The 12,883-nt window shown below is 39.0% G+C and overlaps 1 protein-coding gene across 1 annotated transcript in view; it reads left to right on the top strand.

Annotated features, from left to right (window-relative positions):
* The window catches only part of LOC6048415 (dedicator of cytokinesis protein 3), a 106,613-nt gene that overhangs the window by 1,106 nt on the left and 92,624 nt on the right, over positions 1-12,883 (top strand).

The raw sequence follows: 12,883 nt of genomic DNA, 5'->3' as shown, positions 1-12,883 counted from the left end.
GACGACGAGCACAAGACCGGGACGGAACGAGGACGAGGAGAGATCAATGTGATGTGATAAGCGTGGAATAATCTCCAGTTGGGTGGGTGAGGGAGAAGGCAGGGATTCCGGGGAAGGAAGAGGCAGAACACGAGAAGGAAGTGAAGAACCGGTGGCAGGAATGGCATTATCTTTTAAGAATTCCAAGTGCATTCTCGGTGGCTGGGTGGTAAATCACTCCAGGATGAGTGGAGCAAGAATTATGGGTTGATTGCATTTGGTGCGGTTTAATGGGTTCCATTTAATTTAAAATATTTTAAAATCATCTTGACATTTTATCAACTTTTTCGAGTGTTTCATAAAATCCCGGATTAATAAGGCATTCCTTAAAATTAGTTGTTGTTAATTTTTTTTCATTCCAATAAAGTAATTGCCAGCTTGTTAAACTTTTTAACACATCCTTAATTTTGTTTGCGAGGATTCTGTCAAATCCAAATTTTACTCGCTCAAACTCAGGAAAGTTCAACAGAATTTTTCTTCAATTTTCACCAAGCTTTGGATCTTGGTGCTGAAGAGTGGTTTGCCTGGACCTGAGGTCAAGAAATCTCAAGAAAGTTTGAAGGCGAGATCGTCATTTTTTATAATTATGACTGGAAGTTGTTTATGGAGTCGATGCGGTTGTATCCATCCAGGAGCTGTCTTTATTGTTTGATTTCGTTTGAAAACCTACTGGTTTAGTGAAAATCTTCTCTGTTTGTTGGATCAGCTTCGCTTGAATTACCGATGTTTTTTCGCTGGACTGCAGGATTCCAAAATCAGCCAAGGATTTTACCATCGCATTACACTCTCTCCGCAGTTCTTCGTCACCCGTAAAAAAGAAAAACCTCATCTAACCGATCGAATCTTGAAAACACACACACACAATTTTCTAGCAAAAAATGAAAAACTAGCCAAAATAAAAAAACACATACTACTGATTATATAAAACAGCTAATTTACCAGAGAGAGAAAAGTCATGCTTGTGCTTGAACAGCCTCATACTTTGTAGATGTAAACAAAGTGGGATCATTCGAAAATCACGTTACGCATTCTCTCTATTCGTCACCTAGTTTAAAAGTTAAGTGAACCGTTTTTTTAAGTTTCCAAAAAAGTCCGTCCCATATGTAATTTCGTGAATTTTGAGTTTGGTTCAAAATCAAATGAACTTTCAGAAAAACTAATAAGATGTAAATTTACACATTATTAGAGGTAAAATTACAGCTTTTTCTGACACAGAAGATGTAATTTTACCACGATTTATTTTTACTGTGGATGGGTTTTGCTTCTTTGGTCAAAAGAATGGCCTGAAAAGGTTCAAAGCAATTACGCCGCCTATCGACAATGAGAGAGTCCACTATAATAAACAGAAAAGGCTGATCTAATACCTGGACCTGGTATCAAGAATAATATAAATTAGCTAAAATCTCTTGGTGTTCCAGTGTGTTAGTTTGTTTCTTAGTCGTCGACATGCCTTCCCAGCTGCGTACATGTGAGATAGTCAAAAAATGATATAGGAAGATTTAAAGAAACATCATTTTGGATCATTCTTTACGCAATGTTAGACAGTTAGACTATGTATCAAGGCATCGACACTCCTTCCAGCAAAGTCAATGTAGTCACATATCTGTGTATACTGTTCACTCTATCAGGACCCAACAAGTCCCGCCAACGACCTGCTACTACTGCACACAAACCCCTTCTGCTAAACAGCTACAACAGCAGCTATTTCAGGCACAAAGCGGAATCAACATCATCTGAAACGGTAGCACAGAACGACGACGACGACGACAACTCGTCAAGCTTCCTTGTCTGACGTTCTTCTCCACTCCTTCTTTTTTTTTGTATTATTACGGAGCGCAGCATGACGATGGCGATAAAGAGATTTCGCTGACCGGACAACTACTACAGCTTCTGCGTACGACGTTACGTGTCTCCAGAATGCTGCATTATCATTTTGATTGGCAATTTCTGCGGGAGCAAAGTGCTCCTACCGTGTGTGATCCTCTTCTCCAAGAGTGGGAATTGAGGAAGGGTCGATCTAGATCTCTCAGCACACGTGTTTGACCTTGGAGTTCTAGACAACTGGGCAGCTAATCGCGTGCCCCCTTCTACGATGTTCTATGCAATTGCAGTCGGTTCATCAACTTGCTGTCTCGTCTTATCGCAAGGTAAAGAATGGTAAAACAATAAAAAAAAACAGGTACTCGACCTGCAACCCGGATTAAAATCCGTTCAACCCTCGTGATTCACATCTGGTTTTGCGGGAAATTGCAAAACCAACCTGCACAAACTGCGAATTAATTAAACCAGCACGCGTTAGCCGTCGCTGTTGGCCTTCAGGTGTTGTGCGAGTTATAATTAGTACCCTCTCCCTAGTTGCGCGAAGTACCGTGCAATGCAACTGGGTCCAGAGCAACATTATTCGAGAGTGAAATGATCGATCGCCTTGCCGGTGAACCGCCACCAAATGTTCATCAATTGGCAGTGGCACCATGCCGCGGTCATTGGGTCATCAAATCATTTGAACATCTGTGTTGGCGATGATGCTGGGGGTCTGGCAAGAAGCCAAACTATCACTCTCACTGAAAATCGAATCATGTGCTCTCAGGAGGGAAGTGGCAACGCGTATGATTAATTTGTCATTTGGGATGAAGGTTGCTATTTTTAGAGTTTCGAGGTTCTTATATTTGAAACAAACTTTGTTCCAAATTTAGAATGCTCTACATTCCATAATATACAAACATAGATAAAAATGGAAAACGTTAAGTAATTTCCATCGGAAGTTCTCCGGACAACTCAAGGCTACCAACGCCGAAACGAACGTAATTGAACCAAAATACAAACTCGATATGGACTAAAAATAACCGGCACGGTAAACTTACACACGCGAGCGGTATGTTTGGCACGATTTTTGAAGTTCAAAATTCGCATTCGCAAATTATGAAATCCGGCCACGCTGGTCCAGCCGGGAGTTGCGTTCACTGCTGGATATCCAGAGCTGGGAAAGTCGTCTTGAGTTTGATGTCGAATTAATCACACAGGTAAAAAAGTAGTAATCCAGCTGCATGTAAAAAGACCGAGCCGAGCCACGTAGCCCAGTGGTAACGCTTCCGCCTCGTAAGCGGTAGATCGGGGTTCAAATCCCGGCTCGGACCAACACAACTGGTGATCTTTTCCCTTCTGGAATCGATTGCTTAGTAAAGGGAAGGTAGTGTATCGTCACAAACTGGACCTTATCACGACATCTTAGGGAGGCGACCTATGGAATGTTAACATTAACCTTAACATGTTAACATTAAGTTGAGAATGAAACTGCCACTGAATCCGCTTTGTAAATGCCGGCCCCGATACTCTTCAAGGGTGTTCCCCTCAGGAACTGGGAAAGATTTACTTATGTAAAAAGACCTGGGTGTAAAATAAATATTGCATTATTTTATGCAATTTTGTGTAATTTTACACCCTGGAATGTGTAACCCATCAGTATGGGAAACCTACTCGACCGAAATGTCAACCCCATATATGCGTTTATCTTTTCAGTTTTACATCGGTCTCATGGCCGAGTGAACTAAGGCGCCAGTCCTTACTATTGGTGCTGGGTTTGAATCCTGCCGGTTGCAACTTTTTTTTTTGTGTTAGCAAAAATTGTACATGCAGTGTATAATATTAAGTGTTTATTTTGACAAAGGTGATGTGCATGCTTTTGCATGCGATTTTACCATCGGAATTTTTGCTGTGTAGGAATTTGTTCAAGTGCAAAATTAGTAATGGTTTTATAAACACAGCAAAAAAATGTGTAAATTTGGAAGGTGTAATTTTGGAAGGTTGAAAGTTACCTGTTTTATTATGTAATTTTACCTCAATTTATACTGAAAAATCGACATTACACCAAAATAGTGGTAAAATTTTCAGAGGTAAAATTACACATTTTTTCTGACATAAAAGATGTACCCCTTTCCAGATGTAATATTGTCATGATTCTTTTTCTGTGTAAATATACATATTTTTGTAGTAAGTAGCTTTGAATAATTCAGTTTTGGAATATGTATAATATTAAGGTCCAACCTTGGCTGTGTCTTAGAATACCATCCCTTGTATTTAAGTAGAGGTGGGCAAAAAAAGAGCGAGCCGCTCAAAGAGCCGGTTCACTAAAAAGAGTGAATGAGCCGTGCTCACAAAAATAGAGCCACGGTTCTTTTTGAAACTTCGGTCTGTTAATTGAATGAACCGTTTCATGATAGAATGATTTTTAAACCTGTGTTTTTTTTACTTTATAAATATAATTAATTGAATTTCAAATAAATTCAAGCATTTGCATTTGTTCCACGTTCCACGATGTACTTTTTTCAAATACTTTAGGATAAAAAAAGGTGCAGTGGTAATGCTAAAGGCATAACCATCATGACGAAGAACTTCGGACACAAAAGTTAATGATTTTTTTTATAGTTTTATTATTTGCGTTTCTTGGCCACAAAATCAATCACGAAACGGTTATTTCTTAAGATCTATTTATTTCTGCTCTAAGATCTTATGGTATTTCTGTTCTAAGATCTTATGGTATTTTGACGTTGGATAACGTCTAAAGTTTTGAAACGCTTCACAGCTAATCGTAATGTCAAGATTTTCGTGCCAGTTGATTTGAAATCATTTCATCAATTAAACTTTTGGCATTGAACAATTTTTAGAAATATTTTGAAATAATAAAAAGCCATTATCAGGACTCCAATTCATTACAGAGAGCCAGTCTGAACCATGTGTTAAAGATTTTCTTTGCGTCACAACAAATTTGAATCACATTAAACGATTTATTCCCACACATTACAAGACTTTTTTCTCGTTTTGACGTTTCTACGGCGTTCTCTCTGCCTTCCTACGGCATTCGCCACCTAGATTTCTTCGTTCCACGAAATCCCAAAACGAAAATCTATTTCATTTGCGTACTCAAATCACTCTCGACAGTCTACGAGGAAGAAACGACACAGCGGCAACAAAGATAGCTGAAGGCGGAGAAGCATCGCGGCGAAGGGGCAGACCGAACCTGAAAGGGTTCAATGTTGTTCGCGATGGGGAAATGTTTTGGCAAGGCTCTTGCCAGCCATCGGCGACAGCCAAGTAAATTTCAACAGCAAGCATTAAAAAGCCCTTTTTAGGGCTCAAATTGATTACGAAAGAGTTATTCTCAATTTCAATAATTTCGCAATTATCGATTTATTACCCCCAGCGATTTATTACTCATATTGCCAAAAAGTTCATGGTTATGTCAGAGACATAACCGAAAGACATAAGACCAAACATTTTGAATGAGTTTTTGGATTGCTAGTGAAATCTGGGATAAGATTATTGTATTTTGTTTCATAGATTTGTCGGCAAAATTGTCCTAAATGTTCCCTCAAGGTGAACTTTCCATGAGGGCACCGGCAACTCCAGGTTGTGGCCACTACTGTCGAAATGGCCATTTGCAGGTTCAATATCAAAACAATGAATTTTGATACCCATATTGCAACAACCCGTATGTTTCGGTTAATGTTACCCTGGGCCCAAGAGGAACCTGCTTTGAGGGCACCGACCACTCCAGGTTGTGGCCACTACTGTCGAAATGTCAATTTTAGTTCAGCATCAAAAACCATGAATTTTGATACCCATATTGCCACAACTCTTATGGTTCTGTAAATGTCCCCCGGGCCCCGGGAGAACCTGCTTCGAGGGCACCAGCCAGTACAGGTTGTGGCCACTACTGCCGAAATGGCCATTTTGATGTTCAGTATCAAAAACCATGAATTTTGATACCCATATTGCCAAAACTCGTATGGTTCTGTCCCGCCCGAGTGGATCAATCGGACCGCGCACTGGGCTCACAACCCAGAGGTCGCCGGTTCGAATCCCGCGGTGGGCGCTCTAAAATTCTTTGTGTAAATATGGGTATTCGGCGCCGTCGCTCCGTGCCATACTTTCATACACTTAGAAGCCCAGGGCGGCGAAGTCCTTGTAGATAAAAGGAAGACACTAGTGGTTGGTACTAGCAATGGTGGCCGACATCTATAAAGTCAACTTCGTTTTCGTATGGTTCTGTAAAAGGCCCTCCGGGCCCCGGGGGAACCTTCTTTGAGGGCACCGGCCACTCCAGGTTTTAGCCACCACTGCCGAAATGGCCATTATCATGTTCAGTATCAAAAACCATGAATTTTGATACCCGTATTGCCACAACTCATATGGTTCTGTAAATGTCCCCCCAGGCCCCGGGGGAACCTGCTTTGAGATCACCGGCCACTCCAGGTTTTGGCCACCACTGTCGAAATGGCCATTTTCATGTTCAGTATCAAAAACCATAAATTTTTATACCCATATTGCCAAAACTCGTATGGTTCTGTAAATGTCCCCCCAGGCCCCGGGGGAACCTTCTTTGAGGGCACCGGCCACTCCAGGTTTTGGCCACCACTGGCGTAAACAAAATCTTTGAACGAATTGGGGGAAGCTTCCTGACTGACCCGGCTGTGCATCCCGGGGCCGTGACCAATTACACGAGCTCGTAGTAGATTCGTTGTACTAACCCATACAACAGGGCTACAACCATTTTCACACAGTCTACTAGGTTAAACGATTTTACTCCACTGCCTAAAAGTTGCCTCCACTGGCGGTTTTGCTCGTCCCCGGGTGTATCTGTAGTTGGTCGCAGTCTTTGATGGCCTTTTCAGGTGACGAATTTAGATACATCAATCGAACATCCGTGGAAAGGAAACTCGACGCATCGAACCCAATCAGCGTGTACCATGAAACGGGAGTGTGTATGTATGGTGTGTCATTCTACGGCATTCGCACACAATTTGCCCCGCTTCGGTGCTGCTCTCCGATTCTCTCTCTCTCTCTCTCTCTCTCTCTCTCTCTCTCTCTAGAAAATAAAGGTAATTTTTCAGAAGAAATCCTTCTCCGGAAGAGAGAATTTGGGGCTCTCTCTCTCCCTGCTGCTGCTGCTTCACCCGCAGCGTTGCCACATGTACAGATTTATCTGTCATGGTACAGATTTTCAGCAAAGATCTGAGTACAGAATCTGTACGTACAGATGACAGATATTTGGGTCACCGTACTGATTTGTACAGATTTTCAGATAAAACAGATTCTTACTCAAAATGATATTATTGAATAGTTAAGTTATTGCAACTATCTCAACATTTAAGAACTTTTCATTGAATAAATCTAGTTTAACTTTTGAAACGTTTAGAAATGGATCATGCTTATATTTTTTAACGATCTTAGATCCATTTATGCTAGAATATTTTGAACTAGGAGTGTGTGTGAGTGTGTGATCCAATCCAATACCCGCTAACCGGTAGCGATATTATGGGAAAGTATAGTTTGTATCAGGCTTTGTATATGCCGAATGCTGATACAACTTATCTCAGTCCCGGTATTAGGTGGTGATAGCTCTCGCGCTGCTTTCAGCGACCCGTTTCAGAATGACAGAGCTCCTTGCGGTCCAATTCCGAGATCGCTGGGCATTGTTCGGCCCCGCCTAAACATAGAAGCAAGCATCTGAAGGAAACTCGATCTATATTTAGACTTCCAATCCCGTCAGGCAAATCAGGGATCAACGCGCATTTAATATGAGAAGATAACATGTTTCAACACTACGTATAAATTCACTGCTAGAGTGTAAACCTTCTGATGGCCGACTGCTTAGCGTCCCAGACCACCAATCCAGAGGTGCGAGTTCGAATCCCACCTGATTCATTTTCGTTTTTGTTCATATTTAAAGTTCAAATTCCTGATTCCAAATTTCAAAGGTACCGGCCGGGATTTGATCCCTGAACCTTCTGCTTATGAGGCAGGATCCGTAACCATTAAGCCACGGAGCCGGTCATATTATTTATTTATTAATATTTTGAACTAGGAGTCTCTCATAATACTAACCCTCAGTACGCCGCGGGTAATTGGCTCCCTCCCACTAACATTTACACACAAGATCCTCTGTAGTTTTAGGTTTTTCTTAGGTTTAAGAAAACTGCATTTACAATAGCAGACTCATTGCTAACCAGGTTTCTGTACTGACAAGGACCTAATAAAAATAATTTATAGCATTTCGTTCTAATAAAGTTATAAAATACTTCAAAAATTCAATAAAAGTTGTACTGAATCATACAGAAAATAATGAGTCATAAAGTTTTTTGTATTTTTTTTTTATTAATTTGAATATATTTTTAAATTATATTAACGCCTTGTAGTTGCCTGAATATTAAAAAAAATAATCCTCGTTTTTCAAAACATTATTATTTGTTTCTTGAAAGGTAACGCCATTATGTCACATTAAACTTTTTAATAAATGGAATCTGGTCAAAGTAAATTTTATTGAATGTTTTCTATAAATTATGTTTTGTACCGTCAACTGGGTCAATCGGGACTGCAGTCTGTATGAATATGGATTACAGTCTAGGGACCATCCATAAACCACGTGGACACTTTTTGGGAATCTGTTATCCCCCCTTCGTGGACAATTGTCCATACAAAAACATTTTTGTATGGATCGTGGACAATCCCCATACCCCCTAAAGTGTCCACGTGGTTTATGGATGGTCCCCTAACTTAAATTATTAAATTCCTAAATTCTGAAATTCTGAAATTCTGAAATTCTGAAATTCCTAACTTCTTAAATTCCTTAATTCTGAAATTCTGAAATTCTGAAATTCTTAAATTCTTAAATTCTTAAATTCTTAAATTCTTAAATTCTTAAATTCTTAAATTCTTAAATTCTTAAATTTAAATTCTTAAATTCTTAAATTCTTAAATTCTTAAATCTTAAATTCTTAAATTCTTAAATTCATAAATTCTTAAATTCTTAAATTCTTAAATCTTAAATTCTTAAATTCTTAAATTCTTAAATTCTTAAATTCTTGAATTTTAAATTCTTAAATCCTTAAATTTTTAAATTCTTAAATTCTTAAATTCTTAAATTCTTAAATTCTTAAATTTAAATTCTTAAATTCTTAAATTTAAATTTTAAATTCTTAAATTTAAATTCTTAAATTCTTAAATTCTTAAATTCTTAAATTTAAATTCTTAAATTCTTAAATTCTTAAATTTAAATTCTTAAATTCTTAAATTCTTAAATTCTTAAATTCTTAAATTCTTAAATTTAAATTCTTAAATTCTTAAATTCTTAAATTCTTAAATTCTTAAATTTAAATTCTTAAATCTTAAATTCTTAAATTCTTAAATCTTAAATCTTAAATTCTTAAATTCTTAAATTCTTAAATTCTTAAATTCTTAAATTCTTAAATTCTTAAATTCTTAAATTCTTAAATTCTTAAATTCTTAAATTCTTAAATTCTTAAATTCTTAAATTCTTAAATCTTAAATTCTTAAATTCTTAAATTCTTAAATTCTTAAATTCTTAAATTCTTAAATTTTAAATTCTTAAATTTTAAATCTTAAATTCTTAAATTCTTAAATTCTTAAATTCTTAAATTCTTAAATTCTTAAATTCTTAAATTCTTAAATTTTAAATTCTTAAATTCTTAAATTCTTAAATTCTTAAATTCTTAAATTGTTAAATTCTTAAATTCTGAAATTCTTAAATTCTTAATTTCCTAAATTCTTTGATCTTTTAAATTTTCAATCTGGGTATGATTTTAAATTCTAGATTTTATTTAGATTTTATTTTATTATTTGAAGGATTTTGAATATATGAATTATTAAATTATATTATTTTAATTTTATTAATTTTTAGTTTTAAGAATTTTTAAGCTTTGAATTTGTTATTTTTAATTTTTTTTTGTATACTTATTTCTTTTTATTTTTTTAATCTTAGATTTTTTTATTTTTAATATTGAAATTTTTAAAACTGTGTGTTTATGGATTTTCCCCTTTGGTTTACTTCTTTTCAAGCAAAATACAAAATCCTTCCTTTTAATTTCAAGATTCTGCTTTTTGAGATTCGGCATCATAAGGCAATTCGGAATTTTCAATATTATAATATCGATTACAAAATTATAAATACATTTATAACTTTCAGTTGCAATAAAATAAACAAATTCTGAATATTTAAGTTTTTTCACTAGAACATTTTGCAAACAAACATCGCGCGAAGGAACGTCTTTCCTTGGCCGTTTCTTGGGTGTTTTTATATGGAGTTTTGCGTTCCTTCCGAGCTGCATATCAGCATTTAGTGTTGTCATAAGATTGTTCAAAATGCATGTTAAAAAAAAGTTTTTTACAAAAAAAAATACCGTACAGATAATGGTACAGATATTCGCCATGCTTGGTGCAGATAAGACAGATTTTTGGACCCTCTGATACAGACGAGCATGTGGTAACACTGTCACCCGTCTGCGGCTCAGATATTATGAGCCGACCCGACTTGTTCAGCATCTCGGTGGCAACTAAGTGGAGTGGAAAGGGTAGAACGCATTTTTATACTTCTACTTCGCTATTAGGTAGGTCGATTTGTCATTTTCGCAATCATTTCACTCTCGACTTTCAACGAGGAAGGGACGACGCGTCAGCAAATGAGCAAAGGTGAAGGCGAGAAACAGACACGGTAGTCTCGAGCTGGGCCGCAGTTTCCGGTCGGACGAGTCAACCAAACCGGGAATACCTGACGGCAGAGATGCTTGAGCTGAGGATAAAGTTGAAGCGTTCAACGTCGTTTCGATGGGGCTTTTTCTGAGCCAGTGTTTTTTGAAGGCTGTTGCCAGCAATCGGCGACGGCTCCAAATTTTCGAAAAAGTTATTCTGACTTGTGCATTTTTGCAGCAGGCGATTTTTCCCTCTCCGTGCTCACACACACACATACACACACACACAAGCGCGTATGAAATTCTACCACACAGAAACAGTGGTTTCATGCTAACTCTGTGGTGAAATGATTTTTATTCGATCTTTTTTTAAATTTTTAGGGAACATTCTTAGAGGGAAATTTTGAAGGAACAACTCTTTCGTGAGATATTTGGTGGCCCTGAAAAGGGCCGTTTGTTTATCAAATCTTCCGCGAGGTGTAGTGCTTCATTCGGGCCGCTTCTCCGGTCAACGTTGAGGAAGATGTCCATGGCTTTGGTCTGGGTCAACCTGCATCAGCACCACGTTCCTAAGTGCTACTTGCGGCGGGGCTTTTGCTTCTTGTCCGTTACACTTGCGATGGTGGAGGAGCTGCTCTTCTTCTTTCCCGATGGTCTGCAGTGGCGATTCGTTCCGAAGTTCCGATCCTTCGGGGTGATGGCGGCCAGATTCGTTTCGTCAACCAGCGGACGGGCCGCGGGCTTGGCCGGTTTCCTCTCTCCTTCGGAACCTTGGCCTGTAGTTTGCTTCTCCTGCGGTGCAGCGGTTGTTCTTCGTTGTTTGTCCGTTGGGCTGCCTAGGAAATTTTCGCCTTCTGCGCCCTCTTCTGCTGCAGCTGATGTGGCCTCGACGACGATCCACAAATTATGAGCTGAAGTGGGGCGCAGCAGGCTGAGATTTTTGGACTGCACGCGCTTACACTCACACACACACATATGTAATCGCTCGTAAATTTCGAGGTGATTCTGATAGAGTTATCTAAGCCCGCTCACGCACACTAGCACGCCATTTGTTTTGCTGGACTGTACAAAATTTAACCTCAATCTTTTTCGTGTACGTACACGCAATACATACGCACGTAGATAACTCTATTCCGAGGCTGGATTTAATTTCATTTTCGTTTTGCGTAACCGTGCAGCAACATCACAGAGGAGCAGCTACATTTTGATACCTTTATTGCCCCAACTCTTATGGTTCTGCCAATTTCAAATTTCATGTCCAGTATCAAAAACCCTGAAGTTTGATACTTATATTGCCCCAACTTTTATGGTTCCGCAAATGTCCCCTGATCGGAACATCCCCGGGGCCTCCGGCCACTCTAGGTTGCGGCCATTACTGTCAAAATGTCAAATTTCATGTCCAGTATCAAAAACCCTGAAGTTTGATACTTATATTGCCCCAACTTTTATGGTTCCGCAAATGTCCCCTTATCGGAACATCCCCGGGGCCTACGGCCACTCCAGGTGGTGGCCACTACTGCCAAAATGTCAAATTTCATGTCCAGTATCAAAAACCCTGAAGTTTGATACTTATATTGCCCAACTTTTATGGTTCCGCAAATGTCCCCTTATCGGAACATCCCAGGGGCCTCCGGCCACTCCAGGTTATGGCCACTGCTGCCAAAATGACAAATTTCATGTCACGTATCAAAATCCCTAAAGTTTGATACCGTAATCTGGGGTGAATCGGGACTACAGTCTGAATAGGGACAGCAGTTTTTAGAGCACTTAAAGCTTTTAAATTTGGAAATGGATGTACACGTTTTGTTGGCCTGAGTCTGTTCTAACCGAAACCAAAAAGAAAAATCAAAATATTGTGCTCCAACATGGTTAAAACTGCTGTCCCAATTCGCCCCATAAGTCCCGATTGACCCCAGTTTACGGTACCCATATTCCCCCAACTTTTATGGTTCTGCAAATTTCCCCCTATCGGAACACCCCCGGGGCCTCCGGCCACTCCAGGTGGTGGCCACTACTGCCGAAATGTCAAATTTCATGTCCAGTATCAAAAACCCTAAAGTTTGATACCCATATTGCCCCAACTCTTATGGTTCCGCAAATGTCCCCTTATCGGAACATCCCCGGGGCCTCCGGCCACTCCAGGTGGTGGCCACTACTACCAAAATGTCAAATTTCATGTCCAGTATCAAAAACCCTAAAGTTTGATACCCATATTGCCCCAACTTTTATGGTTCCGCAAATGTCCCCTTATCGGAACATCCCCGGGGCCTCCGGCCACTCTAGGTTGCGGCCATTACTGCATGTCCAGTATCAAAATCCCTAAAGTTTGATACCCATATTCCCCCAACTCTTATGGTTCCGCA

The sequence above is a fragment of the Culex quinquefasciatus genome, chromosome 1 (assembly GCF_015732765.1).
Source record: "Culex quinquefasciatus strain JHB chromosome 1, VPISU_Cqui_1.0_pri_paternal, whole genome shotgun sequence".
Taxonomy (NCBI): Eukaryota; Metazoa; Arthropoda; class Insecta; order Diptera; family Culicidae; genus Culex; species Culex quinquefasciatus.
The sequence above is the reverse complement of the archived record's forward strand: the minus strand, read 5'-3'. Positions and strand labels throughout refer to the sequence as shown.